The sequence below is a fragment of the Hemitrygon akajei genome, unplaced genomic scaffold (genome assembly GCF_048418815.1).
Source record: "Hemitrygon akajei unplaced genomic scaffold, sHemAka1.3 Scf000075, whole genome shotgun sequence".
NCBI lineage: Eukaryota > Metazoa > Chordata > Chondrichthyes > Myliobatiformes > Dasyatidae > Hemitrygon > Hemitrygon akajei.
Window position 1 is genome coordinate 1,550,892 of NW_027331961.1, and position 26,492 is coordinate 1,577,383.

Sequence of the window (26,492 nt, forward strand, 5' to 3'; positions counted from 1 at the left end):
TCAGAAGTGGCCCAGAGATCAGTGGATGGCGTTGTTACAAAGTGTATTGAAAGGAAAGGCTCAACGGGCATATGCGGCATTGTCCATGGAAGAGTCTGAGGATTATGAGGAAGTAAAACAAGCTATCCTTCAGGCCTACTATTTAGTACCTGAAGCGTATAGACAAAAGTTTAGAGATTTAAAGTAACTGTGGAATCAGAGGTATACAGAGTTTGCATATGAGAAAGGTGCGCTCTTGGATCGCTGGTGCGCTGCAGAAAGGGTGGAGAAGGATTTCTATCGTTTAAGAGAGTTAATTCGGAATGAGGAATTTAAAGGTTGTGTTTCGGATAATATCCGGACGTATCTGAATGAGAAGTCGAATAAGTCTATAGCGGAATTTGCCAGGTTAGCAGATGAATATGCCCTAACCCACAAGACAAAGTTTCCCCCAAATAAGACTTCCCAGAAAAGCAGTAGGGACGGTAGAGATAGTCCACCAGCTAAGGTAGGGAATAAGCTGGGAGCTAGTGGTAAAGGTAAGGAGGAGGACCAGCAAGCTGGCAGGAAAGTTCCTTGCTTGACCTGTTATAATTGTGGAATGGTTGGTCATATTGCATCTAAGTGCTTTGCTCCGAAGAAGGCGACAGGAAAAGGGAAAACGGCAGTCTCTACAGGGTGTATTGAGTCGATCAGCAAGTCGACAAGGAAGGCAAACGTGGATAAATTACAGGAGGGCCGTCAGAAATTTATTTCGGAAGGGACAGTGTCTGTGAAAGAAGGAGAAACCACAGTTCCAGTGAGAATCTGGAGGGATACTGGGGCTGACCAGTCATTGATCCTAGGTAAGGTGCTAGATTTCGGTCCCGAAACTGGAGAGGTGGCATTAAGAGGTATAGGAAAAGGGACAGAAGCTGTACCTTTGCACAGGATCATTTTAAAATGTGACCTGGTATCTGGACCTGTTGAAGTAGGTGTGCGGTCAGAATTACCGAGTCACGGCGTGGACGTCCTTCTTGGTAATGAATTTGCAGGTGGTGACGTGTGTTCAGCAGTGAAGCTGACAAGCAAGCCTGTGAGTGTTGAGGACCCGCCCCTAGATTTCTAAGATCTATCCCACATGCGCAATCACTCGCAGCGTGTCGGGAAAGGCGGCTGAGAAAGAAGACATTTTAAATGAGTCCACTGTTGATTTGGCTGAGACGTTTTTACCGACCCTGTACCTAGAGCGGTTAGGGGATGGTAAAGCGGAGAATGGGGAGGTGAAAGAAGGTAAAGGAGAGGAGGTAGATTTACCTTAGCAAAGAGGGAATTTATAGAGGAACAGAGTAAGAATGAGAAACAGATGAGTCAGTTAGAAGGTCCAGCATTGGACACAGATAATCTGTCTGGCTTGACAGAATTGTTTGAAGAAGTTGAAAAATTTAAATGTGTTCCCGATAATGATATAGGGGCAGTCCTAGATGAAAAGGATGCCATTACCTTGAAGGAGTCTGCTGGGTTAGCGGACGAGATTGCTTTAACCCGCAAGCTTGAGTTTACTCCGAAGGGGAGTGGCCCAGAGAGTAACTGGGAGGATCAGGGAAACATAGAATTTGAAAAGTGGACTGGTATTGGAGGCCTAGAAGAGGCAGATGTCCCGTTTGCTTGTGTTCAGGTTGTTGGAAGTACCTGTGGAGTCACAGGATACCGAACCTAGTGTTGAAGCTCAGAAAAAGTCTGAGGTATCTGATTTAGTTGAAAAGGAATGCAGTCCTTTTGGGTCAGATGGACTTGGTTTAGTGAAGAAAGGGTTAACCTTGGTACCAGTGGAAAGTGAGTTGTTTGTATTAAAAGGTGTGGTACAAGTGAGTGAGGAGATGAAAGCTGGTGATGTGAATATTATTGAAGGAGAAGGGAATGGTGTTGTTCCTAAATTGAATAAAGAAAATTTAAAGTCTGGATTGGTTTTAGAAGCAGTAACCAGGCTGAAGGAAAAATGGCTTGTTAACAAAGTGCCTGTGAATCAATTACAGTTTGTATTGGAATTTAAAGGTAAACAACTGCCTGATGTTATTCAAGGAGGTGATTTGGAGAGACAGAACCAAAAGTGTTGTTTTGACAAAGAGGGATATTAAACTGAAAACTAATAGAATGAAGGGTCCTGAAGATAGAATTAATGACTTGCTCAAAAATAAAGAATTGTGTGGAAGTTCAGAGAATGGGCTAAGTTTGGAAAACATTGGTGATAAGATAACTCCTATGAAAGGAGTATGTGAGGGCCTATTCCACACTGGTGAGCAAGCTAACCATGTGAGAGTTAAGTAGAAAAGGGGCAAAGGTTGACCAGGTGCCACGTTGAATGGCAGGATCTGGTTTTGAGGGAATTTGACAAAGCATGTGAATAATCAAGACAACACCATGGAAGATTGACTGTTGGGTTTGAAAGTAAAATGGAGATTGGTATTTGCACAAACTTCTGTAATGTACCACAGTATAGTTACACATGCATTGGTTCACATTTTGTAGTGTGCACTTGGGCTAGGATCACAGCCCTTTGGTATTTTGTTTTTGCTGACGAAAAGAAAGGAGGTGGGCGGTTGTTGGATTGGAGTCTGATGCTACAGGAATTTGATGTTGAGATACAACATATTAAAGTTGATGCTAAGTTGAATGTATAATTGTATTACCTTTGTAGTTAAGAACACTTCTGTATTTTTGTTAAACTCTGTAATCCTGTAAGACGCTGTATTAGTTAATTTTCACCTTAGTGAAAATTCTCAGAAGGATGGGGGTGTTACGAAGGATGAACAGCTCTGATGGGCAGGAGGGTGCAGAGTTTCCCATGCCCCCCCCCCTTTGGAGAATCACAAACCGTTACTGTTGCTATGCTGTTAATGAGAGAGAAAGATGTAAGAGAAAACATGTTGGAATTGGAACATCTGCTGCAGATAAGACAGAGAGATAAAGCAGAGGAGTGAGACTTGTTGATCCACCATATTATGATTTCTGAAAGACTTATGGCTTCTGAGACGGTTGTTTATCTTGTACCATTCTGTTCATTAAAATTCCTCAGTTGACAGCCGGAGTTGGCTGGTTTGATGGACACAGCCATTCAGAATTGATGGACAACTGAGACCCTGTGAGTAGGGATAAAAGTGAGGTCTGGGGAGACTCCCTTCAGACACACCAGGAGACACACTGTTGAGCACTGCTTGAGTGTTGGAACCCACGTGAAGGTGTGGGGCATCGGAGACCGAACAAAGGGATCGGTCAGTTTAACTCACAGTGTTATAGCAGGGCCGGTGGTGGCTTGTGTGTGTGTCCACTCATGCCAGATTGACGAGACCACCACAGAAAAACGGTCTAGCTGAAGGACAGAGGGGTCATACCTGAATGGCCACAACACATCGACCATCGACGGATCAAGAACGTAAAGGAAGGTTTGCCTGCCTGTAGCTGTTACATCTTGCTCTCTCTCTGTCTCTGTCTCTCCAACAATTACAACACAACGACCAACATCTACCTCTGCACGTATGAACTGAACTGAACTTTATACTCACATATGACAATTCAATATCCACTAGACATTGACAGAGCTTGTTTATTATTTATTACTATTATACCCACACTTTTAGGTTTAGTATTGCTAACGTGTATTATCTATATAGTTGCATTATTGATATTGATTTGTGTACTTTACTAATAAAAACTGTTTGAAAATAGTACCACCAGACTCCAACAGATACTCTGCTGATTCTTTCTCTGCTGGTTAGACAGCCAGTTACATCTTAGATGTGTGTGTTTTTGTAATGCGCATCTATGAATATTTAGAATGGACTGACAAAAAATATAAATATATACTTTTGTCTTTATCTAGTAATGGAAGGATATGATAAATTATAGTGCAACAAGGAAAAACTCTCAGATTTCGTGAACTTTTTTCCAGCTGCATTATAATCCATCTGCGCTGCAACAAAGGCTCCGTGACGCGAGCATTTTAATCACTGCGCAGCCGCACACCGGCGCAGCTCAGAAGGAACAGTGACAGTCTCTCTCTCCAGGTTACCCCAAACCGCCTTGTCAGCGACAACCTGTTGTTGGAAACAGGAAAGTCGCACAAATCAGCACCAAATCTCACCCATATTCAAATTCGAGATAGTTGAGGGCCCGTATAAATGCTAAATGCACTAAATGGCCGTGATATTAGTTACAACTGTACATCCGATCATTAAAGGGAATCTGTTAATCGCGTGGCAGCAACTCAAAGGATAAAACATGCAGATATGGTTAAGGGGTTCAGTTGTTGTTCAGGCGAAACATCCGAATCTGGAATAAATGTGGTCTAAGTGACCTTGACCGTGGAATGATATCTGGTGCCAGACAGGGTAGCATGAGCATTACGGAAACTGATCATCTCCTTGGATTTTCACGCACAATTCGCTCGGTTTACAGCGAATGGTGCGAAAACAAAATGAAAGGAAATCCAGTGAGCAGCAGTTCTGAGGGTGAAAACGCCTTGTTAATGGGAGAGATCAAGGAGATTGACCAGACTGATTAAATCCGACAGGAAGGTGACAGTAACTTAAATAGCCATGCGCTCCAACGCCAGGGTGCAGAAGAGCGTCACTGAACGCCGAACATCGGATTTGGACGGGGTACAGCCGCGGTAAACCCCGAACGTACACTCAGTGGCTACATTATTAGGTACGGGAAGTAGATAAGAATTGCCCACTAAGTGCAGACGTCCACAATTTTAACAACTGCTAGTGAGATTTACTACAGGATTTTTAAAATTTTAAATATAACTGCCAGATATACACCGACTTTGCTCACAAAATTCTTCCTTAATCTCCACATTGTCCAGCACACAGGCCCGCTCTACTTCGACCTCTTCCCGATCAAGATCCTTTTCACTTGTGAAAACTGAAGCAAGTTACTAACTAATTAGTAAATTAGTAACAGGACATTCGCCCCGTCAGTACTGTTCCGTCATTGTCTATGATCACAGCTGGACCGTGATCTCAGTGACACATCCCTGCGACCGTTGGCAACACCTCACTCCCTTGTCTGTCCAGAATCTGTGTTCAGCGGAATTAAACGCATTGAAAGAAAGCTCTGCTTCTCTTTTCCTTTGAGGAAGAGAATTTCAAAGATAAACCAGCTCAGAAAATATAACCTCATCTATCTCCTTTTGCTTCAGCTCCCCCTACAGTAGCAAACATGCATTCCTGTTCAGAATCGGCGTGATGTTCATTATCCCTTGCAATGGATCTATTCATTTATCTAAACACCAGCGGATAAAATCTCTTCACCTTCATCTACATAACAGCGCATACAATCAGCTCCCCGTCTTTATCGAGTTCCAGCGCACATAGAGTAGAGGTCAGCATTGAAGAGAACGGAGAACAACAACAGAGGTCCCGGACATGCACTCAGTGGTCACATTATTAGGTACAGGAGGTACATAGTAAAACGCCCACTGAGTGTAGAATTAAAAAAAAAACACGCATCCGGAAATCCAGGCAATCTTCTGGACAATATTGAACTGGTGGAAACCCTAGAAATACTATCGTGACGAGTGGGGTAATAAAACACCACAGCAACACGATTTTACCATGTTAACATATCCCATGACTATCGTAACGTTGTCCCTTTAACATACATTTCTATCTCCCGTTGTAATTTTCAGACCTTGTCATTACTACTGTGTGGGGGTCTGTATATAATCTCCATCAGGGTCTTTGTACCCTTGCAGTTTCCTAGCTCTACCCACAAGGATTCAAAACCTTCCTACCCTATGTCACCTCTTTCTAATAATTTGATTTCATTTCCACCAAGAGTCACGCCACTCTTTCTGCCGACCTGCCTGTCCTTTCGGTACACTGTGTATCATTGGATGTTAAACTCCCAGATACAATATTCTTTCAGCCACGATTCAGTGACACCCACCATGTCATGCATGCCAATCTGTCAATATGCTGCATCCGTCTATTATTCCCTGTACTGCTCGCATTCAACTGTCACACCGTCAGTATCGAACTCTCCCTTTCCCATTCTGTCTGCCATTTACATTGCTACTCATCCCATTGGCTGCAATTTTACCCTATCATCAGCCTCCGCTTTCTAGCAGAATCACTGCACTCTGCCTCTGTTTATGAACCAACTGCCCCATTCTCAGCATTATAACTCCAGTTCCCATCCCCCTGCAAAATTAACCCTCCCGAATCATTCTGGAAAACCTGCCCGCAAGGATATTGGTTCCCCTGGGATTCTGGAGTAACTCATCCCTTTTGTACAGATAGATAGATAGATAGATAGATACTTTATTCATCCCCATGGGGAAATTCAACTTTTTTTCCAATGTCCCATACACTTGTTGTAGCAAAACTAATTACATACAATACTTAACTCAGTAAAAAATATGATATGCATCTAAATCACTATCTCAAAAAGCATTAATAATAGCTTTTAAAAAGTTCTTAAGTCCTGGCGGTTGAATTGCAAAGCCTAATGGCATTGGGGAGTATTGACCTCTTCATCCTGTCTGAGGAGCATTGCATCGATAGTAACCTGTCACTGAAACTGCTTCTCTGTCTCTGGATGGTGCTATGTAGAGGATGTTCAGAGTTATCCATAATTGACCGTAGCCTACTCAGCGCCCTTCGCTCAGCTACCGATGTTAAACTCTCCAGTACTTTGCCCACGACAGAGCCCGCCTTCCTTACCAGCTTATTAAGACGTGAGGCGTCCCTCTTCTTAATGCTTCCTCCCCAACACGCCACCACAAAGAAGAGGGCGCTCTCCACAACTGACCTATAGAACATCTTCAGCATCTCACTACAGACATTGAATGACGCCAACCTTCTTAGGAAGTACATTCGACTCTGTGCCTTCCTGCACAAGGCATCTGTGTTGGCAGTCCAGTCAAGCTTCTCGTCTAACTGTACTCCCAGATACTTGTAGGTCTTAACCTGCTCCACACGTTCTCCATTAATGATCACTGGCTCCATATGGGGCCTAGATCTCCTAAAGTCCACCACCATCTCCTTGGTCTTGGTGATATTGAGACGCAGGTAGTTTGAGTTGCACCATATCACAAAGTCCTGTATCAGTTTCCTATACTCCTCCTCCTGTCCATTCCTGACACACCCCACTATGGCCGTGTCATCAGCGAACTTCTGCACATGGCAGGACTCTGAGTTATATTGGAAGTCTGATGTGTACAGGGTGAACAGGACCGGAGAGAGTACGGTTCCCTGCGGTCATACCTTGCACAGCCGAGACCCCAGTTCCTGCACCAGTTCCTCAGCCACTGCCAAATCATTCCATTCTTGTCCTCGCTGGCACATGGCATGGCCATCAATTCACAGATTACTACCCTGTAGGTCCTGTTTCTCAGCTTTCTACCTAGCTTCCTGTTGTTAAATCTCTCAATGACTATCGGCCTGTGGCACAACACAGTTGAAGTGTTTTGAGGGGCTGGTGTTGAGGCATGCCAGCTCCTGTCTGAACAGTGACCTGTTCTACTCCAATTTGTCTACTGAAACAACAGATCTACAGCACATCTTCTGCGTCTTCAGTGATCAACGTTAATCTGACTTGTAAAGCACTTGAGCCTGATCGCCTCACAGTACATTTCCCCTGACGAGGTGAATTCAGTTTTTCTGTGCTACACATTACCATTTCCATGATGCCTGCCTGTCGCCGACAAAACTGTTTGAGCTGCTCTTTTCAGCCTCAATATCCCGTCTGTGACAGGGAAGTGCGATACCGTGCCGTGTTCAAATGTATTTGCTCTTCGCGATTAGTATGCATAGATTCCAGGATTTTATGTCCCCTTAAGATTAACCCACCCTTGTCATCACGACAATGTTTAGTTCACGGTCTGGTCTGCGCCATCCAGTTGTGGGAAACAGGGGTGTAACGTTCTCGCTCGGGTGTAACGTAACGCCGAGTTAAACGTCGAGGTAAACCGTAGTCAATGAAAACAAGGTCGCAGTAAGATTAACCATTTACTGTTCACTCTTCACATTAACGTATGGTGAAAACTGTTGATAAAACAATACAAGATTGGTACAGTGTTTGTTTCCTTCTAAATATCACATTTACATCGTGAATACTTGCAAAGGTAAAACTACAATAACTACATTACATTAAAGTGCAGCATACAGTCAGAATCTACCTGCTCCATTGACTGCTTTAAATACACTTCAACACAAACTATCCCGACTCTTTAACTAACGAAAACATAAACCTTATCGACAGTCGTTACTTTTAACAGAATCAGCGTTAACATTTTAACTCAACATATCAATTATCTAATGACTTACAGCGTTGCTTTCACTGTGTTTCTGGTGCGTAGAGAACAACCTTACTGGCGCTGAACTGCCACATGCGAGCGACCCCCACCCTTGCGTTTATCCCAAACCGGTATTTTCCCACAAGACGCGGCGAACCCGGATGTAACGTCATCGCAGCCGCGATATATTACAGACAAATGAATTCACTTAAACAATCCTAACTTTAACTAAAAATGCTAACAAACAAATTACTAAGCGAAAATATTATAAACTAAATAACTGCCATAAAGGCAGCACAAGGGGTTATGAATAAATAGATCCAGATCTCATTCTTGATAACACCCGAGATGGGGGTGAGTGTGTTGTCTAATTCGGAAATAAACTCAGTGGTAATTATTTGAAGTGCACCTGTACACCAGCTCGTTAATGCTGATCAACAAATCACGTGGCATCAGCTCAGTCACTTTAATAAAAGACATGCAGAAATGGTCAAGACGTCCAGGAACAGCGGAATGATTGTTGGTTCCAGACGGAGTAGTGTGAATATCTCTGGAATTGTCACGCACAGCTGTCTCGATTTATAGACAATGGTGCGAAATACAAACTGACAAACATCCGGTGAGTGTCAGTGCTGGACGGAAAAACGCCGTGTGTATGAGAGAGACCGGGGGAGAATGTCCAGACTGATTCTAGCTGCCCGGAAGGCAACAGGAAGTCTAAAAAGCACAGGTTGCAACAGCGAAAGCGGCCGGTGAGTGAGTGGGCCAGTGAAGGAGTGGAGCTTTGAGGCTTTGGCTCGAGAGGCTTCGACGAGAACAGGCGGAGGACGAGCTTGTTCCCAGTTAGTCTTTACAATGCCTGCTGAGACGGTGATGTGCCTCTTCTGTGAGATGTGGCAGTCTTGGGCGAACTCCCCTCTCCCGCAGAGTCACATCTGCCAGAAGTGCTTGCGCCTGGGCGATCTGGAAGACCGTGTGAGGAATCTGGAGCAGCAGATGGATGACCTTCGACTCATAAGGGAGAATGAGGCAGACATAGATGAGAGCTACAGGGAGGTAGTCACACCTAGGCTGCCGGAAGCAGGTCGTTGGGTGACAGTCCGAGGGGGGAAAGCGAAGGAGAGTCGACAGGAAGTGCAGTGCACCCCTGTAGCCATTCCCCTGAATAATAAGTTTACCGTCCTGGATACTGTTGGCGGGGACGACCGACCAGGTGTGAGCCACGGTGGCAGGGCCTCTGTCACTGAGTCTGACCCTGCGTTGCAGAAGGATGGGACGTAGAAGAGGAGAGCTGTCGTCATTGGAGACTCTAGTCAGGGGAGCAGACAGGAGATTTTGTGGATGTGAGTAGGACACCCGCATGTTTTGTTGCCTCCCGGGTGCCAGGGTCCTGGATGTCTCTGGTCGGGTGCATGACATCCTGGTACGAGAGGGAAAACAACCAGAAGATTACCTGACTGGAAGACCACAGTACATGCGTTTGCAACACTGTGTGTCAGACAGAGTGGTTAGCAGCACAGGGGACTGTCCTGTCTCCCTTTCTCTTCACCATCTGCACCGCGGACTTCAACTACTGCACAGAGTCTTGCCATCTTCAAAAGTTTTCTGAATACTCTGCCATAGTCCGATGCATCAGCAAGGGAGATGACGTGAAGTACAGGGCTACGGTGGGAAACTTTGTCACATGGTGCGAGCAGAATCATCTGCAGCTTGATGTGAAAAAGACTAAGGAGCTGGTGGTGGACCTGAGGAGGGCTAAGGCACCGGTGACCCCTGTTTCCATCCAAGGGTCAGTATGTACATGGTGGAGGATTACAAATACCTGGGGATACGAATTGACAATAAACTGGACTGATCAAAGAACACTGAGGCTGTCTACAAGAAAGGTCAGAGCCGTCTCTACTTCCTGAGGAGACTGAGGTCCTTTAACATCTGCCAGACGATGCTGAGGATGTTCTACGAGTCTGCGGTAGCCAGTGCTATCATGTTTGCTGTTGTGTGCTGGGGCAGCAGGCTGAGGGTAGCAGACACCAACAGAATCAACAAACTCATTCGTAAGGACAGTGATGTTGTGGGGGTGGAACTGGACTCTCTGATGGTGGTGTCTGAAAACCGGATGCTGTCCAAGTTGCATGCCATCTTGGACAATGTCTCCCATCCCATCCATAATGTACTGGTTAGGCACAGGAGTACTTTCAGCCAGAGTCTCATTCAACCGAGATACAACACGGAGCGTCATAGGAAGTCATTCCTACCTGTGGCCCTCAAACTTTGCAACTCCTCCCTCGGAGTGTCAGACACCCTGAGCCACTAGGCTGGTCCTGGACTTATTTCCACTGGGCATGATTACTATTATTATTTAATTATTTATGGTTTTATATTGCTATATTTCTACACTGTTCTTTGTTGGTGCGACTGTAACAAAACCCAATTTCCCTCGGGATCAATAAAGTATGTCTGTCTGTCTGTCTGTCAAGTCGTGATACATGTTGGTACCAAAGACATAGGCAGGAAGAGGGATGAGGTCCTGGAGGGTGAGTTTCGGGAACTAGGCAGAAGGCCGAAGAACAGGACCTCAAGGGTGGCGTTCTCAGGATTGCTGCCAGTGCTACGTGATAGTGATGGTAAGAATTGGATGAGTTGAATGAGTGGCTGAAGAGTTCGTGCAGAGGGCAGGGTTTTAGATTTTTGGATCACTGGGATCTCTTCTGGGGAAGGCGGGACCTGCACAGATTGGATGGGTTGCACCTGAACTCGAAGGGGAGCAATATCCTTGCAGGTTGGTTTGCTAGCATGGTTCGGGAGGGTTTCAACTAAATTACAATGGGGCTGGATCACGGAGCGATAGAGCAGTGAAAGAAGTGCATGGAGTAAAGCCAGATCTAACATATAGAGAGGCTTTCAGGAAAGAAAAGCAGAATAAAGGGTGTAAAGGTAGTAAGGTAGAAGGGCTAAACTGTGTGTACTTCAATGCAAGAAGCATCAAGAACAAACGTGATTAACTGAGAGCTTGGAGACATACATTGAATTATGATGTAGTGGCCATTCCAGAGACTTGGTTGGCACCAGGGCAGGAATGGATTCTCAATATTCCTGAATTTCAGTGCTTTAAAAGGGATAGACAGGGGTGGGGGAAGGGAGGAGGGGTGGCACTACTGGTCAGGGATAAAATTACAGCTACAGAAAGGGTGGGTAATCTAGCAGGATCCTCTTTTGAGTTAGTATGGATGGAAGTCAGGAACAGGAAGGAAGCAGTTACTCTACGGGGGTTATTCCTTAGGCATCCTGGTAGCAGCAGAGATACCGAGCAGCAGATTGGGAGGCAGATTTTGGAAAGGTTCAAAAATAACAGGGTTGTTATCATGGGTGACTTTAACTTCCCTAATATTGATTGGCACCTGATTAGTTCCAAGGGTTTAGATGGGTCAGAGTTTGTTAAGTGTGTCCAGGACGGATTCATGTCACAGTATGTTGACAGGCCGACTAGGGGGAATGCCATACTAGATCTAGTATTAGGTAACAAACCGGGTCAGGTCACAGATCTCTCAGCGGCTGAGCATCTGGGGGACAGTGACCACCGCTTCCTGCCTTTAGCATTATCAAGGAAAAGGATAGAATCAGAGAGGACAGGGAAAATTTTAATTGCGGAAGGGCAAATTATGAGGCTATAAGGCTAGAACTGTGGGTGTGAATTGGGATGATGTTTCTGCAGGGAAATGTACTATGGACATGTGGTCGATGTTGAAGGATCTCTTGAGGGATGTTAGGGATAACTTTGTCCCGGTGAGGAAAATAAAGAATTTTTAGGGTGTGTTAAGAAGGATGAACAACTCTGATGGGCAGAAGGGTACAGAATTGCCCATGTTTGCCCCCCCCCCCTCCACCCGGGAGAATCACAAACTGTTACTGCTACCACGCTGCTAATGAGAGAGAAAGAGCGACAAAGGGAAAACATACTGGGACTGGAACATTTGCTTCAGATAAGGGGGAGATAACACCGGGAGAGAGAGACTTGTTGTTCCACCATATTATGACTGCTGAAAGACTTATGGCTCCGGAGAGGGCTGATTACTTGGTACCATCTGTTAATTAAAATTCCTCAGTGGACAGCCGGAGTGGGCTGGTTTGATGGACTAAGCCATAAAACTGATTGACACCTGAGACCCCGTGAGTAGGGATAAAAGTGAGGTCTGAGGAGACACCCCTCAGACACACCAGGATACACACTAGTGAGCACTGCTTGAGTGTTAGAACCCACGAGAAGGTGTGGGTTCTAACACTCTCTCTCTCTCTCTCTCTCTCTCTCTCTCTCTCTCTCTCTCTCTCTCTCTCTCTCTCTCTCTCTCTCTCTCTCTCTCTCTCTCTCTCTCTCTCCCCAACACTTACAACAAAACCACCAACAACTACCTCAGCACGTATGAACTGAACTGAAGTTTATATTCACATATGACAATTCATTATCTCCTAGACATAGATAGAGCTTGGTTATTATTGATTATTATTATACCCACACTTATAGGTTTAGTATTGCCAAAGTGTATTATCTACATAATTGCATTGTTGATATTGATTTGTATATTTTACTAATAAACATTGTTTGAAAATAGTACCACCAGACTCCAACGGATTCTTCTATCTTTGCTGGTAAGACACCCAGTTACGGGGTATATAACAAATTGTGGGCTCGTCCGGGATTTGCTAATAAAATGGGGGGGCACTGAATCGGGCTACAAGTCCATCATTTGATCTGGTTGCGTGGGTAAAGACGGGAAACCTGTACTGATGGATATAGACAAATTTTTAGAAAGCCCGACTTTGAAGGCGCTTGAGGATGCCACAAAGATGGACTTGGTGACTATTGCGAAACGATTAAATCTCCCAGAGGTGAAGTCGTCAATGAAACAGTGGAAGATACAGAGGGCCATAGCCCAGCACTATATATCGGTAGAGATGCTTTCGGCTGGGGTATTGGATCTGTTCCCTGAGAAGAAACCAGTTGTTGGGGTGGTTGTTAGAGTTGGAAAAATTAAGGTTGGACGCGGAAAAGAAGCAAAGGGAGTATGAGCTCCAGCGAAAAGGAGTTGGAGGAAATGGAAAGGGAGAGAGATAGGCAGCATGCACTGGACATGGAGAGATTAAAGCAACAGGGAAAAGACCGAGGGGAAGGCTCAATTGAGAAGTTTAATGTTAGTAGAGTTTAGGTTAGTACCTCCGTTCGATGAGACAGATGTTGATAATTACTTCTTGCACTTTGAAAAGGTGGCAGTGAATCAGAAGTGGCCCAGAGATCAGTGGGTGGCGTTGTTACAAAGTGTATTAAAAGGGAGGGCTCAACGGGCATATGCGGCGTTGTCCGAGGGGGAGTGTGAGGATTATGAGGAAGTAAAGCAGGCTATCCTTCTGGCCTACGAGTTGGTACCTGAAGCGTATAGACAAAAGCTCAGAGATTTAAAGAAACTGTGGAATCAGACGTATGCAGAGTTTGCCTATGAAAAGGGTGTGCTCTTGGATCGCTGGTGTGCTGCAGAAAGGGTGGAGGAGGAGTTCCATCGTTTCAGAGAGTTAATTCTGATTGAGGAATTTAAAGGTTATGTTTCGGATAATATCCAGATGTATCTGAACGAGAAGACGAATAAGTCTCTATCGGAATTTGCCAGGTTCGCAGATGAATAGGCCCTAACCCACAAGACAAAGTTTTCCTCAAATAAGAGTTACCAGAAAGGCAGTAGGGACGGTAAAGAAAGTCCACCGGCTAAGGTAGAGAATAAGCCGGGAGCTAGTGGTAAAGGTAAGGAGGAGGACAAGCAGGCTGGCAGGAAGGTTCCTGGCTTGACCTGTTATAATTGTGGAAAGGTTGGTCATATTGCATCTAAGTGCTTTGCTCTGAAGAAGGGGACAGGAAAAGGGAAAACAGCAATCCCTACAGGTTGCATTAGCAGAACGATGAGGGAGGCAAAGGAAGATAGAGTACAAGAGGGCCGTGAGAAATTTATTTCGGAGGGTACAGTGTCTGTGAAAGAAGGAGAAACCCCAGTTCCAGTGAGAATCTGGAGGGATACTGGGGCTGACCAGTCATTGATCCTAAGTAAGGTGCTAGATTTCGGTCCTGAAACTGGAGAAGTGGTATTAAGAGGTATAGGAAAAGGGACAGAAGCTGTACCTTTGCACAAGATCATTTTAAAATGTGACCTGGTATTTGACCCAGTCGAAGTAGGGGTGCGGTCAAAATTACCGAGAGACGGCGTGGACGTCCTTCTTGGTAACGATTTAGCAGGTGGTGACGTGTGTGCAGCAGTGAAATTAACAAGCAAACCTGTGAGTGCTGAGGACCCGCCCATAGACTCTGATATCTATCCCGCATGCGCAAGCACTCGCAGCATGTCGAGAAAGGCGGCTGAGAAAGAAGACAGTTTAAATGAGTCCTGTGTTGATTTGGCTGAGATGTTTTTACCGACCCTGTATCTAGAGGGGTTCGGGGATGGTAAAGCGGAGAATAGGGAGGTGAAAGAGAATAAAGGAGAGGAGGTAGACCTACCCTTAGCAAGGAAGGAATTTATAAAGGCACGGAGTGAAGATGAGAAACAAATAAGGCAGTTAGAAGGTCCAGGGTAGGGCACGTATGATCTGTCTGGTTTGACAGAGCTGTTTTCAGCTGAAGAATTTCAATGTGTTCCCGATTATATAAAGGCTGTCCTAGATGAAAAGGATGCTGCTACCTTGAAGGGGTCTGCTGGGTTAGCAGATGAATTTGTTTTAACCCGCAGGGTTGAGTTTACTCGGGATGGGAGTTGCCCAGAGAGCAACTGGGAGGATCAGTGGAACTTAGACTTTGGAAAAGGGACTAGTATGGAAAGCCTGGAAGAGGTAGATGTCCCGTTTGAGTGTGTTCAGGGTGTGGATGCACAGGGTACTGAACCTAGTATTGAAACTCAGGAAAAGGCTGAGATATCTGATTTAGTTGTAAAGGAATGCAGTCCTTTTTGGTCAGATTGACTTGGTTCAGTGAAGAAAGGGTTAAACCTGGTACCAGTGGAAAGTGAAAATTCTCAGTTGTTTGTGTTAGAAGGTGTGTTAAAGGTTAGTGAGGAGATGAAAGCTGGTGATGTGAATATTATTGAAGGGAAAAGTATTGTTCCTGGACTATTGAATAAAGAAAATTTAAAGTCTGGATTGGTTTTAGAAGCAGTAACCAGGCTGAAGAAACAATGGTTTGTTAACAAGATGCCTGTGAATCAATTACAGTTTGTTTTGGAATTTAAAGGTAAACAACTGCCTGATGTAATTCAAGGAGGTGATTTGGAGAGACAGAACCAAAAGTGCTGTTTTGACAAAGATGGATGTTAAACTGAAAACTAATAGGATGAAGGGTCCTGAAGATAAAATTAATGACTTGCTGAAAAATAAAGAATTGTGTGGAAGTTCAGAAAATGGGCTAAGTTTGGAAAACATTGGTGATAAGATAACTCCTATGAACGGAGTATGTGAAAGCCTATTCCACACTGGTGAGCAAGCTAACCACGTGAGAGTTAAGTGGAAAAGGGGCAAAGGTTAACAAAATGCCACTTTGAATAACAGGATCTGGTTTTGAGGGAATTTGACAAAGCATGTGAAAGATAAAAACACCATGGAAGATTGACTGTTAAGGTTAAAAGTAAAATAGAGATTGGTATTTGCACAAACTTCTGTAATGTACCACAATATAATTACACATGTATTGGTTCACATTTTGTAATATACACTTAAGCTAAGATCATAACCCTTTAAATTGGAGTCTGATGCTACAAGTGTTTGATATTCAGATACAACATATTAAAGGAAGTGACAATCTAATCGCTGATTGTTTATCTAGATGCTAAGTTGAAGGAATATCTGTATTGCTTTGCAGTTAAAACATTTCTGTATTTTGTTAGTTTCCGTAATTCTGTAAGACGCTGTATTATTTAATTTTCCCCTTTGGTGAAAATTCCTAGAAGGATGGGGGTGCTATGAAGGATGAACAACTCTGATGGGCAGAAGGGTACAGAGTTGCCCATGTTCCGCCCCCCCCCTCCCGGGAGAATCACTAACTGTTACTGTTACCACGGTGCTAATGAGAGAGAAAGAGAGACAAAGGGAAAACATACTGGGACTAGAACATTTGCTTCAGATAAGGGAGAGATAACACCGGGAGACAGAGACTTGTTGTTCCACCATATTATGACTCCTGTAAGACTTACGGCTCCGGAGAGGGCTGTTTACTTGGTACCATTCTGTTCATTAAAATTCCTCAGTGGAGGCCGGAGTGGGCTGGTTTGATGGACTAAGCCATTCAAAACTGATTGACACCTGAGACCCCCTGAGTAGGGATAAAAGTGAGGTCTGGGGAGACACCCCTCAGACACACCAGGAGACACACTAGTGAGCACTGCTTGAGTGTTGGAACCCACGAGAAGGTGTGGGGCATCGGAGACCGAACAAAGGATCGGTCAGTTTAACAGTGTTTATAACAGGGCCGGTGGGGGCTTGTGTATGTGTCCGCCCTTGCCTGAGTGACGAATCCACCACAGAAGAACGGTCTAGCTGAAGGACAGAGGGGTCATACCTGAAAGGCCACAACAACACATCGACGGATCAAGATCGTAAAGGAAGGTTTGACTCACTGTAGCTGTCACTGTTCGCTCTCTCGCTCTCTCTCTCTCTCTCTCTCTCTCTCTCTCTCTCTCTCTCTCTCTCTCTCTCTCTCTCTCTCTCTCTCTCTCTCTCTCTCCCCAACAATTACAACAAAACCACCAACAACTACCTCACTACCTCAGCACGTATGAACTGAACTGAACTTTATATTCGCATATGACAATTCATTATCCCCTGGATATCGATAGAGCTTGTTTATTATTGATTATTATTATACCCACAATTTTAGGTTTAGAATTGCTAACGTGTATTATCTATATATTTGCATTGTTGATGTTGATTTGTATATTTTACTAATAAACACTGTTTGAAAATAGTACCACCAGACTCCAACGGATTCTTCTATCTTTGCTGGTCAGACACCCAGTTATGGGGTACGTAACAGGTGAAGGAACCAATAAGAGAGAACTTGATGATGGTAAGGGAAGGAGGGAGGGAGAGGGACAGGGACAGGGAGAGAGAGAGAGAGAGAGAGAGAATTTGCCGACGTCCCTATCAGGATGCTGTAGGATACTTTACTTCTCATCAAATATCCCACTGGTTTCACCAAACTACTACGGATACAATCAAGTACATTGTTATTTAAAAAAAAACTGCAATGTATACACCACCCTGTAAACTCAGGTCATATCGAATTCTTCTCAGTCACTGAAAAAAAGCCAAGATCACAGACATTTCCTCACAGGACAATTCACACGGTGCAGATGTCTCTCTGTTAAACCTTCTTTTGATCTCCCACCTACCCACACACTTCTGACAGAAGGGTATCAACACTGCAGGCGGTGATCCACAACAAGTCTCAGCAACCGATTCTATAATGGAACCATCACATCTTTACACACCTCCCCGCTCCCACCCCGCCCCCCATAAACTGCAGTGTAAGCAGTTCTCATAATTTCGCTCTCTCTCAGTAGCTACCTACCGAAATGTCGTAAAGGGTAGACAGATAGTGTCGATCCCGCCTGCGATGGAATGAACAAAGCAAATCCTCAGTTCCCTCTGTCGGGGATCGGTAAAGCACCGAGTGTGGACGGATCGGCTTCCCGCTGTTGCAAGCGGTAGCCCGGGGACAGTTCCGAGATGCGGGAAGCTCGCACCTCCGGAGCCTTTGCTGATGATTTGGAGCTGGGCTGAAAGAGCGGCGTTTCCGATAACACCTCCAACTACACCGGTTTCCCGCGGGACATGCACAGGAAGTCGATGCATTCAATTAGCTGAAGGGAATTATTAATCCTTTCAAAAGCGATTCGCTGCAGTTCAATTGTTGAACAACTGAATAAGTTCTCAGTCTCATTTAAGTGGCTAACTGCCTTTGTGATGTTTATATTTCAGTAAAAAAAAGCTTCTTACCTTGTACCGCGGCTCCAGATTCTGTTACCACCCTGTCCCAGTGAGGCTGTGTTACGGGTTCTGTAAGTAATGAACACACCCTGGTTAATGTTCAGTCAGCTCCTGGTGATAATCATTAACTAAACCCACAGCGTTATCAGCGGTTCTCTCCGTGTCCTATTCCTTAGCACAGGGTACGTTCTGTCTCCAAACAAACATCACCATGGAGGTGAAATGTGATCTCAGTGATTTTAGGAGTGGAATGTTTGTCGGTGCCAGACAGTGCAGTTTTCTAGGCAATTGACAATAGGTGCAGGAGTAGGCCGTTCGGCCCCTCGAGCCGGCACCGCCATTCAATGTGATCATGGCTGATCATCCACAATCATTACCCCGTTCCTGCTTTCTCCCCATATTCCTTGACTCCGCTATTTTTAAGAACTCTATCTAACTCTTTCTTGAAAGCATCCAGAAACTGGCCTCCACTGCCTTCTGAGGCAGAGCGTTCCATAGATCCACTACTCTCTGGGTGAAAAAGTTTTTCTTCAACTCTGTTCTAAATGGCCTCCCGCTTATTCTTAAACTTTGGCCTTTGGTTCTGGGCTCCAGACGGAGCCTGGTTTCAGGTCCTCACACAACAGGAACTATTTTGTCCACGTCCCTATCAAACTCCGTGTATACTTTATGTCTCATCGAAGTTCCCACTCGTTTTACCAAATTTCCGCGGATACAGTCAAGTACATTGTTAATTTAAAAAAATGTAATGTCTCCCCTGTTTTAAGTCACACTACAAGTCAAGATCACAACAGAATCCTCATAGAAAAACTCACGGGGGTAGATATCTGTCTGGTAAACCTTCTTTTGATTTCCCACCTGCCCACTCGCATCTGACAGAAGGGAAACAGCACTGCAGACGGTGATCCATAACAGGTCTCGCCAACCGACTGTATAATGGAACCATCAACTCCTTACACCGCCTTCCCCCACGACCACCCCCCGCCCCGGCTGTAATCTCCAGCATGGGTGGTTCCATACATTTGATCACGAACCGCAATGACGTCTAGGATGGAGAGATAGTGTCGATCCCGCCAGTGAAGGAATAAGCAAAGCCAATCCTCAGTTCCCTCGGTCGGGGATCGGTAAAGCCCCGAGTGTGGACGGATCGGCTTCCTGTTACTGCACGCGGTAGCCCGGGGACAGTTCCGAGATGCGGGAAGCTCGCACCTCCCGAGCCTTTGCTGATGATTCGGAGCTGGGTTGAAAGTGCGGCAATGCCAATAACACTATCGAAGGCCTCGGTTTCCCGCGGGCCCTGCACAGGAAGTCGATGCGTTCAATTTGCTGAAAGGAATTATTAATTCTTTCAAAAGCGATTCGCTACAGTTCTAATGTCGATCAACACAATACGTTATCAATCCCATCCAAGTGCTCATAACAGGGCTAATTATCTTTATGATGTTTATATTTCAGTATATAGAGCTTCTTACCGTGTACAACGGCTCCAGGTTCTGTTACCACCCTGTCCCGGTAAGGCTGTGTTACGGGTTCTGTAAATAATGAACACACCCTGGTTAATGTTCAGTCAGCTCCTGGTGATAATCATTAACTAAACCCACAGCGTTACCTGCGGTTCTCTCCGCGCCCTGTTCCTTAGCACAAGGTACGTTCTGTCTCCAAACAAACATCACCATGGAGGTGAAATGTGATCTCAGTGATTTTGAGAGTGGAATGTTTGTCGGTGCCAGACAGTGCAGTTTTATAGACAATAGACAATAGGTGCAGGGATAGGCCGTTCGGCCCTTCGAGCCTGCACTGCCATTCAGTGTGATCATGGCTGATCATCCACAATCATTACCCCGTTCCTGCTTTCTCCCCATATTCCTTGACTCCGCTATTTTTAAGAGCTCCATCTAACTCTTTCTTGAAAGCATCCAGAGAACTGAGCTCCACTGCCTTGTGAGGCAGAGCATTCCACATATCCACCACTCTCTGGGTGAACAAGGTTTTCCTCAACTCTGTTCTAAATGGCCTACCCCTTATTCTTAAACTGTGGCCACTGGTTCTGGGCTTCCCCGACATCGGGAACATGTTTCTTGCCTCTAGCGTGTCCAAACCCTTAATAATCTTATATGTTTCAATCAGATCTTTCCCACTGAGGTTGGGTGGGACTGATGGTCATAGGTTAAGGGTGCAAGGTGAAATGATGAAGGGGAGCATGAGTTTGGTGAGAGTGGAACAGGGTGTCTGTGGAAGTGACGAGCGCAGGATGGATTACAACATTTCAGAGAAGTTTGGATAAGTACTCGGACGGGAGTGGAGTGCAGGGCTATGGTCATGGTGCAAGTCGATGGGACTCGGTAGAATAGTTCAGCATGACTACACGGGCCGAGTGGCCTGTTTCTCCGTGTCTTTGGAAATTTCCACCCAGCCTACCACACGACACCATGGGATAAGATCTCCCTCCGCCCTGGGGATTTGTTCTTATTTACGGACATGAGAATATCCACATTATTTATGAAGAACAGCGGCAGAATTTCCCCTTCCCTTCAGTGAACACTGCAACTGTAATGACCGCTTTCCTGACGAATGATGACGGGAAGTATTACTTTTGTGTCCTCCCTCTACGTTTAGAACTTCTACTCTACGTTTAGATTGCACGTATCGTCCCCCTGCAGTACCAGCACTTCCCACCAGCGTTTCTATATCCAGGTTATGTTGGAGGGGAAAACCCTTCGCTTTAATCTTAATGACGTCAGCCAGGGAATTCCGTTCATCTGCAATGGATCATATTGACAGTTTCCTGAACTGCACAGGTTACCACGACTTCACGCAAACAATATTCTATAGATTCGGGTATTTCACGAACGAAAGCAAACTTTCACCATCGAGCGTGAGGATGAACAATTAATTTTATTGCATTTCTGGAACATGACTGAAATCACTGGCAGGCCTTCCTCCTTCAAAGTGACCCCACCACGTCAACATAAAGTGAACAGAACGATCACGTCAGCTGGTGGCGCATCACTGACCTCCAGATTAGTTATTGTTTTCTCTTTAAGTAATTTCTCTCACTTTCACTGAAACTGGTTGATATGCATCAAGCCCGGACCTCTCTGACCCTGTAACTCAGTAACTCTTTCTCTGAAGCTTTCTGCTCCTTTTGGGGCCGTTTGTGTTCTCCTCCTGACCTCTCTCGCTCGGCGTCAGCTCTTTGCCGGTATTCCAGGACTTCCTGTTGTAACCTCTCTCGCTCGGCGTCAGCTCTTTGCCGGTGTTCCAGGACTTTCTGTTGTAACCTCTCTCGCTCGGTGTCAGCTCTTTGCCGATATTCCAGGACTTCCTGTTGTAACCTGTCTCGCTAGGCTTCTGCTTTATGTTGACATTCGTTTTCCCTCTCTAATCTGTGCCATTCTGCCTTGATCGTAATAGTTAATTTGTAGCTCTTCCAGAAATTTAGTTGGTGTATTTTAAACTATGTAGTTAGCTTTTAACTGGTAGTCTTTTGTGTCCTGATTTGAAAATAAAATACAGCATTAGGTTATTCACAATAGATAGTATAGAGTATGTTTCACACTATTAAGAAAATTTAGTATCATTTAACAACGTAAAATATAGTTTTAGTGAGGGTACTTACAGATCGTTTTGAATAAAAAATTTATGAGTATGCCAATCTCATAAGTATCATTTGTACGTCGGATTTCTATCCAATCCGTTGAAAAGTTATTAAATTTAATCATGAATAGCTCATACACAAATAGTTTGGGGACCAGGGCATGGGTAATGTCAAAACCAGCATTCTCAGGCACAGCACAGCCAGAGAGGAAAATATTTATAGAACATTAAAGAGAAGTGAATTTATTCAAGGCCAAGAACTGCACTGGCAGCAGTATGAAGCCATTTGGTAACATTTTTCTAACTATTTGTCAACATTTATCTCATTTTATTAACTTTCACAATCTTAATAAAACTTAGGGTGATCTTAAATGAATAAGTATTAGTTAACAAAACTTAAAGAAATTGCTCTTAAAATCTGAGGGAACATTTTTCAAAACTATTTCAGGAATTTATATTGTTAGACTAAAATAGACATTAGAATCAAGGCTGCTTTTTTCCTCACTGGTTAGACTACAACCTGCTTATAAAATTAGCACATTCTTTATTACTTTTATTCTACTGATAAAACCAAGGATCTTAATTACCGTTCTCTAAAGAGCTTTCTTAAAATGTCCAGTCATCTTCAATGATTGCTGTACATACATCCTCAGACTTTACTGTTCCTGCATCACTATTAGACTTGTACCATGTGGGTCAAATTGTTGCTCCTCACAGATCAGAAAACAAGATACCTGAGCATCAACATTGTTCATTACTGACTTATTACAAAACTGAGGTATGGGCTTGAATACTCTAGGACTCAATTCACACCAATGTTAGCAAATAACACATTTCTATGGACAATGCTCCGAAATAAATTACAGAAAAAAATAGATTAAATTTACCTGTCAAAGGTAAGATCTTTGCAAGGAAAAGATTCTCTTCAATATGTAATGTTGAAGCATTGTAAACTTAAACCTTGGTTTAGATTGCACTTCTTACATTCATAAAAAAAGTTCAGATGTATCAAAATAGCAAAATCTCTAGTTTTCTGTTGAGAACTCAATTAATTTTGATGATCGATGGATAATTATATTTATAGGAGTTTAATATTAGTGCCACATCTCCGATTTAATGAGAAGAGTGATGTCTTCCAGCAAGGCCAGAAAATAATTCTTACTCTCAAAATATGGCATACATGCTTTAAACTTCTCCCAATGCCTGTACTTATTTTTTATTCTGTCAGTTGAACACGTTTGTAATATTTGTTTGAAAATCATCTGAGGATATTTTCTGCTTTCTAATCCTTTATTGGCAGGGAAGTTAAGATATTGTAATATTGAACAAGAGGAATGACAGTAATCTGTAATGCCATATTGCTCCCCAGTGTGAACACACCTGACCAGTTTTTCTTATCGACCTACATTATTTCAGTTAGGAACCAGTTAGAATGCAGCAAATTTATATTATTTTAGATATACATAGCAAATTGCATTCAAAGTATCATCCAGTTAATTTTTCTTGAATGTTTGGCTAAGCAATACCAAGTGACAAAGTTTGTGTTTACTGTTTATAATGGGACTGAAGATTTATGCTCTTCCCATTGTGGTCAGGTTAGCTCCATGCAAGCCGTGCTATTTCCAGCTTACAAAACGATGTGCATCATATTACCATTTTACTAGCCTACTCTGTGGTGATGTCTAATATAACACTTTCATTGCAGTTTAGAAAGGCATTCTGGGGAGCTTCTGGCTCATTAAAATGTTCAATTTTGACGTTATATAGATTTTAAAGGGATGGTATTTGATCATAGCCAATAGCCTTCCATTGTCCTGAGGGTGAAGAGAGCAATATTAGCTGGTCTTTCTGCTCCTGACTGTCATCCAGCAGCATCAGCTGCAAGGTTTGTGTATGCACACAGCAGGAGAAGGATACATTGGGTCAGACTTCATGAATGAATAAGCTGACAAATTTCACTGGCATGGCTCACAGAAGAAAACTGGTCTGAAGCATATTGGATGGCTGTCCTCAGAAAACATCAGAGCCATCGTGAGAGGGGTAAGAAGAGAACCACTTGGAAGTCGGGTGAGGAGCCAAAGACTCATCATTTACTAGGAAAGAAATGATGTAATTTTACGACATGTGTTAGACCACTCCACTCTTTTCCTGAGCCATATTGATCAAAATTGTAATGTTTCACATTCAGAAGACAAAAAAAAACCCTTTGATATCCTTTATTTTAAGAAAAAAAAAGTCAGTTCCTCTTTCAATATAAATAAACCAAAGACATCTAGATAGATAGGTTAGTGTCATCTGTACAGCCAGGGTTAAAACACGCACATAATTTTGTTAAATAAATAAATGGAATGTTTTATTAAGACAAGCTGATTAAATGTTTAAAATGTACATAAATTCAAGTACAGAAAATTGCATTTCATAGGGTTAAGGAAGCAAATGAAGCAAACTCATTCAACATTTTGTATAATTCTTACCAAGAGGCAAAAGAGGAATGAAAATGATGTGGTCAAATGCTACAAAATGAACTGATTCAATAAATTGTTCCCAAAGTAAATAGAAGAGTATATCAAATTTCATTCTTTTATTACCTACTCTACTCCCAGGGAAGATCAGAGGGATGGAGGAGAACTAAAAGGAGTTTTGCCCAGGCTCATCTTGTGAGTTTATAAAGTTCAAAGATAAAAGTAATGCTTGGCCTATGAAACTGAACATTTTAAGTTATGTGATCAACAGCAAATTCCTCTGAGATAATTGCCTTAATGTTAAAATAGTGTGGAAAGAAAATTGAATAGTTAAGTATTATTTACTTATTATAACCACACATATTATTTGAAAATATGCATCATTTACTAAAATAACACTGCATTATTGAAAATTTAGAGATGGTATTTTTTTAAATGAAAACGCTAAATGGGAATTTATTTTTCCTTGCAGTAATCCTGTCTTCCAAGACTGACGGGAGAACAGTTCATGGTGTTGAAAATCTGTTTCTTAGGAAATTATCCCTTTACCAAAGGACCATGTGAAAAATGAAGCAATCTCCTTGAGTACCATTGGTTAGCTAGAAGCACCTTCATAGCATCTTCATACATCTTCATAGCAGTAATAATAGCAGCTCAATTAATTTTATCAGCATATCCAATAAGAAGAGTTTTCCAATTTCTGAAACCTATTGTTTTGACTTCCTTGTCGTGAATGTTTCTTCAAGTATAATTGCTGTTATTATAGGCAGACTCCTTCATCCTGTGATTTCCATCAACAAATTGTCAACTAATCATACATAAATTAGAAGATGATTAAATTCTGTTCCAGTGGCATTGTTGCTCAATAGTTGCTGGTTTTCACATTTGCAATGCTGAAGTAAGAGAGTATTTCCCCCACCTGTGATATAGCTCTAATCCTGATATACTGGTTGCCTGTAAAACAGCAGGAATAATTTAGATTCTTGCATTTCTGCGACTCCAACTGGGCTGGAGTGACTGAGGAGCAACTGAATAAGACGTTGTTTCCCGCCGCACCTCCAGCAGTGCCCTTAAATCTGCTGCAGGGTAATCAGCTGGAGACCACCATTCATCGATGCTTCACTCTCCTAGCCCTGGTATATCTCCTGGTGGCGGAGCATTGGCAGCTACATCTCCCTACCACCCCCTTCACCTTTCAATGGGGTTAGAATATCCCCAAATTTCTGTCCTTCCTCCTCAGCCACAGCCAAAATCCTCACTTTTCTGCCTCTTTAGCCACCTCTCTGGTGGCCCTCCTAAGCCTTGCTCCAGTCACTGCTATATCACTGAGTAACCTTCTTAAACAAACTGCAATAAGTTATTCTACGCACTTTCATTGTCTCATGTTTCAAGTGAACAAAAGATGCCCTAATAAGCCTGTTAAAATAAAATGCTCATCAGTTTATGAAGTCAAATAGGTATATAACCATATAACAATCACAGCACGGAAACAGGCCATTCCGGCCCTCCTGGTCCGTGCCGAACTCTTCATCTCACCTAGTCCCACCTACCCGCACTCAGCCCATAACCCTCCACTCCTTTCCTGTCCATATACCTATCCAATTTTACCTTAAATGACACAACTTAACTGGCCTCTACTACTTCTACAGGAAGCTCATTCCACACAGCTATCAATCTCTGAGTAAAGAAATACCCCCTCGTGTTTCCCATAAACTTTTGCCCCCTAACTCTCAAATCATGTCCTCTCGTTTGAATCTCCCCTACTCTCAATGGAAACAGCCTATTCACGTCAACTCTATCTATCCCTCTCAAAATTTTAAATACCTCGATCAAATTCCCCCTCAACCTTCTACGCTCCAATGAATAGAGACCTATTCTAGGTAGTGAGTGATTATTTCTGGTTTAGTACTTGGCTTTGCAGTACACGAGAGACAACGAAGATATCTGTAGCACTGATGTTATTACTTCTCAGCCTGAGTTTTCTGGTTTCTGGACCCAGGGACCTTCCTTCAAGTGGTCATTGAAAATTTGCATGCAGTGAAACGTCATTCCGTAACGGCTTAAAGAGGGTCATAGAATATACAACGCAGAACAGTACAGCATAGGAACAAGCCCTTCGGCCTGCAATGATGTGCAGAACAAATTAAATTAGTAATTAAATA

General features: G+C 43.5%; 1 long non-coding RNA gene across 1 annotated transcript in view; it reads right to left on the reverse strand.

Annotated features, from left to right (window-relative positions):
* Positions 1-19,558, reverse strand: part of LOC140722369 (uncharacterized) — a 38,612-nt gene extending 19,054 nt beyond the window's left edge. Inside the window, exons 1-2 of the long non-coding RNA XR_012097597.1 lie at positions 19,292-19,558; positions 18,281-18,340 (exon numbers count right to left, since the gene is read on the reverse strand). This is a non-coding gene — a long non-coding RNA (uncharacterized lncRNA). The remainder of the gene's footprint in view (positions 1-18,280; positions 18,341-19,291) is intronic.
* Positions 19,559-26,492: the final 6,934 nt, after the last annotated feature.